Genomic DNA, 6,000 nt, shown 5'->3' on the forward strand with positions numbered 1-6,000 from the left:
ATCACTGCCGGTAAGCCAAGTTACATACCCATTTGATTTTCTTGGTTGTGCCCTAATATAGCATAAATATTTTCCTTCTCAGCCTGCAAAATGTTTTCGCTAAAATAAATAGCATATTTCTCTACATTAATCAATTGACTTGATCATTTAGCATATATACTTAATATGTCAACAACAGTCTTAGCACTCTACCTATCGACCGAACGGAAAATTAAGGAATCATCAGCAAAAGTAGATGTGAAACACTAGGTCCATTTCTATTTAACCTTAACTGTCACACCACGACCTAGGTGAGGCGTGATTGGCACCCGGCACCTTACTAAGCCCGAGCGAACCAAACTGTGACTCATATCATCTATGTCTTGAAAGACAAATGAGGCTAGAGTGGCCAACCTAGAAGTACAACATCATCTTTATAGGCAGAAAAATCCATAAAAGATGTATATACAAGGGCCGACAAGGCCGACATAACACACCGATATGACATAATTGAAACTGTATACATGATACTGTCTGCGAAGCCTCTAAGAACATCGACATAGTATATAAGTAGGGATAGGGTCCCCGACATACCCATAATACAAAAGTACATATACAAAACCCTGACTCGGAAATACTCCAAGAAGACGTGGAGCTCACTAACCAAAAGTTGATATCTGGAGGCAGCCTACAGTGGAGGGTCCTCACCTCATCTATCTACACCTGCGTGGTATGAGACAGAGCGCCCCCAGGTGAAGGGGTGTCAGTACGAAGAGTGTACTGAGTATCTAAGGCGGAAATGTAATATGACAATAGCATACTGTAAATAAGAGGGATAAGAATCAACCTGTAACCTCTGACTTACCGCTGAGAGCCATAACATATATATTACTACAATTTTGTAGGTATATCTATCTTCTATGCTACTATACTGGCTACCTTATCATTCTGACACTGACTGCCCACTGATTAGTGGTAACCGCTCACTCGGCCGCAGCTGCATAACTGCCCAGCTGGCTGTAGCTCGATGGTGAATACTTGTATGCCTATCCGGTTGTACCCCGGTGGTGAATGCATATGACATAACTGCTCGACCGACTGTAGCTAGGCAGTGAATGCATAACTGCCCATCCGGCCGTCGCTCGGTGGTGAATACGTGTCTGCCCATCCGGTGGTTACTTAAGACGCATATTTGCCCAACCGAGTATCATCTGGTATTACGTGAGGTACAATAGCCAAGCTTGAATATGTACTATATAAATACCTATCAATACTATCAATATGTACTATATAAATACCTATCAATACTATCTTACTCTTACGAAAGTACATCGGGGTTGGATGACCTCTTTGGAATCTTTAGAACTTCCTTCGGAGTGACGTAAGGTCGTTGTGCCTCCGATTTCATCATGAGAAACCAAGATCAATATCATGAATCTCAATAAGACTTGAAATCTGACTTATATCATGCTTGAACAACATTGGAAGGAAATGAATAATACGAATATCCTTGATTACTAAAAGTATCGTCCTTTAAAATAACGTTCGTCTACATCTCATAACATTTAGGACATGCCAAGAGAAAGAAGAGTTAGCCTTAACATACCTCAAGTCGTCAAGCAACCCAACCAAGAGCTTTTCCCAAATAGCATGCCGGTCCTATAACAAAGGGATACATATACAACTTAGATGACGCTAGTATATCATGTATATCAAATGATAACTCGATTCCAAAGTGAAACGGGTAGCATTTTCCCTTTTTTTTTTCAACATCCATAACATATTCAGCAACCAACAACAATAGGAAACTCATATAAGTCCCTTATACTCACTTCACAAGTATTCCAAGATATACATCAAACAATCCAATCTACGCTTCGTATACGACACTTTATACACTTCTTCCTTAACCATATAGAGAAACCATAACAACGTGATAAAAACATCAACTATTATCCAATTACAAGGAAATTATCTCAATAACACAACAACAACATGATCAAAACAATCCATAAACTCAATATAGTCTCTAACTCATATTTGAACCTCCTTTCATACTTTAATCCTTCAATCAAGTCGTTTAAAGGCTAAAAAATACTATGAAACATGAAGATTAGATGGTAGCTTACCTTAATCACTCAAGAACACCTCAACACAGAGTTTACTTCACCATGAAGTACCTTCCAAATCCACCACAAGAAGCAATAGTTGAATCCGATACACAATCCGAAGCTTCCAACACCTTACTTGCACTCTTAACCTTTGAATTACCTTGGGTTTACTTAGGATTAATTAGGGAGAGTTTATAAGGGTATCTAGGGTCTAAGAGTGGTGAGAAATGAAAGAGGAACGAGCTTGGATCAATTTAAACAACTCAAAACATTTCCACCGCCTCAATTTGACGATCACTTTGACGGATCGTCAAATGGTTCTGCGGCTGTCAAGTCCGTCAAATGGACCACCCAAAAAGACCCTACCATAACCATTTGATGGTGGAGGAGCCACCACTTTACGGGCCATCAAATGGTTCATGGTCTGTCAAATGAGCCGTCAAAATGTACTTTCTGACAAACTTGTTTCCTTTGACTCGTTTAGCCTCGAATCCTTCCAATACTTACGAAACATGAACTTAAACCTTTGTATGCATAAGATAGACATGTTTACTATCGTATCCCCTCAAAGATAGTCCTGATGTCCAAGGCTAGGACAACTAACATACGACGAATCTCAACGTACAAAACTACGAGATGTAATATTAACCCTCGGATTTGACCCCGATTCTCAGCCTTTTTAAGGAGTGTCGAAAGACATTCAGCATAAATCAAAATAAAAAAGGTGACAATGGATCACCTTGATTTAAACCCCTAGTTGGTTTAACCCACCCTACAATTTCGCCATTTATATTAAATCTATAGGTTGTAGAGGTGACACATTCCATTACGCGACCAACAAATTTGGTCAAAACCCATTTTTAAGAGCATTTCCTTAAAAAAAAAATCAATTCTATTCTATCATAAGCTTTAGACATATCAAGCTTCATAGCCATGAATTTCTCTCTTCCTCTTCTTCTTCTTCTTAATTTTTTTTTTTTTTTTTTTAGCAAATGCATAAATTCATGAGCTAACACAACATTATCAGTAATTTGCCTATTACCTACGAAGGTAGACTGATTTGGAGATATAATCATAGGTAGAACCTCCTTCATTCTAGCAAGTAGCAACTAATACTTTGGCAATTATTTTGTAAGCAGTAGAGTGGGCTGGTTTTAGTTTTTGCCTTTCAATTGGGCTAGTCTTTAATTTATGCCTTTCAAATTCGAATTTATATCGGTAATTTGCACGATTGTCCTTATTCGGTGGTGTTCTTTAATTTTTACCCCTCAAATTGCTGGTCTTGAATTTTTTCCATTCGTCTAAAATATTTCGAGGTTCTGAATACGAACACCGGCTCAATAAAAAAAAAAAAAATCGCAAGCCAGAATTTCATAGCAAAACTAAGCCTATTCAACTAACTTATGTAGAATTCCAGTCAAGTAAAAAAAAGAAAAAATCCACCTTGCAAAATTTCGCAAGGCACATTCTGCTTTATAAGGCAGAATTTTCGCAAAACCTTGCCTTGCGAATTTTTTTTTTTTTTTTTTTTACTGAGCGTGGGTTCGAACCCAGTTGCTTGGGATATTTTCGGCCACTTTTTTAAGCTAAGGAAAAACATTATAGACCAACAATTTGAGGGGCAAAAATTAAAGACCAGCACTTTGAAGGCAATCCGTGCAAAAAAAATGAATCATATCTAGCAGGACATAAATTTTTTTAATGTCACGGGACATAGCTTATGCCAAGTTATTCTCCTTGAGCGGTAAAAATTAAAGACCATAACAAAAATAGGGCAACGTGCAAATGACCGTACAAGTGTCCGATTTTTGTTTTATCAAATGATGCATCTCTTTCTTTTGTCTTTTTTATTCTTCTTTTTGGAAGGAGACATCTTTTTCTTTTTTAATTTGGGAAGGAGACAATAAAGGAACAATAATGGAGGAGCCGAAGTTTTCAATAAAAAAGACCCTAAACGTGTCAGATTTTTGTTTTGTCAAACGATGCATCTTTTTCTTTTGTCTTTTTTTTTATTCTTCTTTCTTAGCTTCTTTCATTAGTCTTTCAATGCTAAGTTTGATTATGTTGATTGGAGAGATGACCTTGGGCTATCTTTGTGATTTTTGAAAAAGCCTCTTTAGCCTTTCTAGCCTACCATTGCATAAATAATATCACTAGTAACCCCATTTGAGCCTATGACCTTTTCTTTGATTGCCACTTTACAAGCCTTTAACCTTCTTGATGAAATTCTCTTTTTTGAACCTTTCCCTCCTTGAACATGAAATTGTGAATTTGAGGCCAAAAGCCTAAGTTGGGGGTGTTAGTGTTTCTTGAAAAGTGGTGAAGGTTGGTGTCACACCCCAACTTTCGATAGGGCATGATGGGCACCCGGCCCTTACTTAGGGCCGAGCGAACCCGCTGATTCTCGTGATACTCATAATCATACTGGGCCCTTAAACCATGAAATGAGTGCATAATGTAAGCTTTTAAAAAAAAAACATGCTTTTCGCCTTCCTCAAATCAAGGAAAATCTGTATACATATGAAACTAACTTGTAACACAATGCATAATGACACATCGGCTCACAGAGCCGCTTACAAGACTGACATGTTCTATACGTGACTCTGTCTGCAAAGTCTCTAACATAACTCAAGATACCATAACGTAAATACTCCGACTCAAAAAGACTTTCGGGAGGAAATGGAGCTCGCCAATCCAAACTCGGAACATCTTCTACTAATATCCTCTACTCATCTGTATACACCTGCGTGGCATGAAACGCAGCCCCCCGAAGAAAGGGGGTCAGTACGAAATATGTACTGAGTATGCAAAGCATGAAATATAGAAAACGGGGTCATAACCGAAGTAAAGAGTACATAAAGTGAGCATAATAACCAGAAAACCAAAATGCTTGCATTTGAAATACAAATCATGCATAAGAAGTACAGAAAACAAATATAATAACCAGAATGCCAAAATGCTTACTCTTGAAATACAAATCATGCATGTCAAAATTATGTATCATATTCGGCCCATTATGGGCTCGGGGAACATGGTCGCCACCCCGTCATTGGCGCTATAACACATCATACCCGATATACGTAATAACTCCGTAACACATCATACCCGTAACACATCATACTCCTAAAACACATCATACTCTAGAAAACACATCATACTCCAGAATATATATAACATATAACGTGTCCTGGCCCTCTAGTGAGGACTCGGTGAACAATGCAATGGAGTTGTGCACGAATACGTGTCCTGGCCCGGGACTCAGTGAAAGAAGTAATAACAGCTAGCACGAGCAGAGTAGTGAGAAACCATATGCATAAAAATCATCATTTCAGACTCGATAGATAAGTAAATCACTCGACGCTCGAGTATTAAAACGATAGTCATATTAAGCCTTTCTAAGTGTCATTAGGCCTACGTTAAGGAGAATCTTAGGGATCATAGACATGTATCAAACCAATCCGAGCCCGCTCATGAAAGTTACGGGCGTTATTCATTATAGAATCCTCTACGAACGTATCAAAGCAATCCGAGGCCGCCTATGAAAGTTAGGGACCTCATTCAACATAGAATCCTTTAGGAACAAGAACTCTTTATGCAACACTTATTATCCGATCATACAAAAGACACAAGGGCCATAGCTCGACTATATTAGGAGTGCTAACATCAAGAAGTGAATAAGAATCGTAGACATGCTCGGATCTTAAGAATGGAGTTACCCCAAAAGCTCGTATCGTATCTTACTTACATCTAAGACATGCCAAAAGAAAGAAAGGGTAAGCTTTACATACCTGTTCCACCCCTTATTAGCTATGCTTATTCGTCCAAGCTCGTAAGCCTACACTTAAAAGGGATTCACACTAACGTTAGACTCTTTATTGCACACTTGTTCCAAATTTCAAATCAAACTACT

Source organism: Lycium ferocissimum, chromosome 4, assembly GCF_029784015.1.
Source record: "Lycium ferocissimum isolate CSIRO_LF1 chromosome 4, AGI_CSIRO_Lferr_CH_V1, whole genome shotgun sequence".
Classification (NCBI taxonomy): domain Eukaryota; kingdom Viridiplantae; phylum Streptophyta; class Magnoliopsida; order Solanales; family Solanaceae; genus Lycium; species Lycium ferocissimum.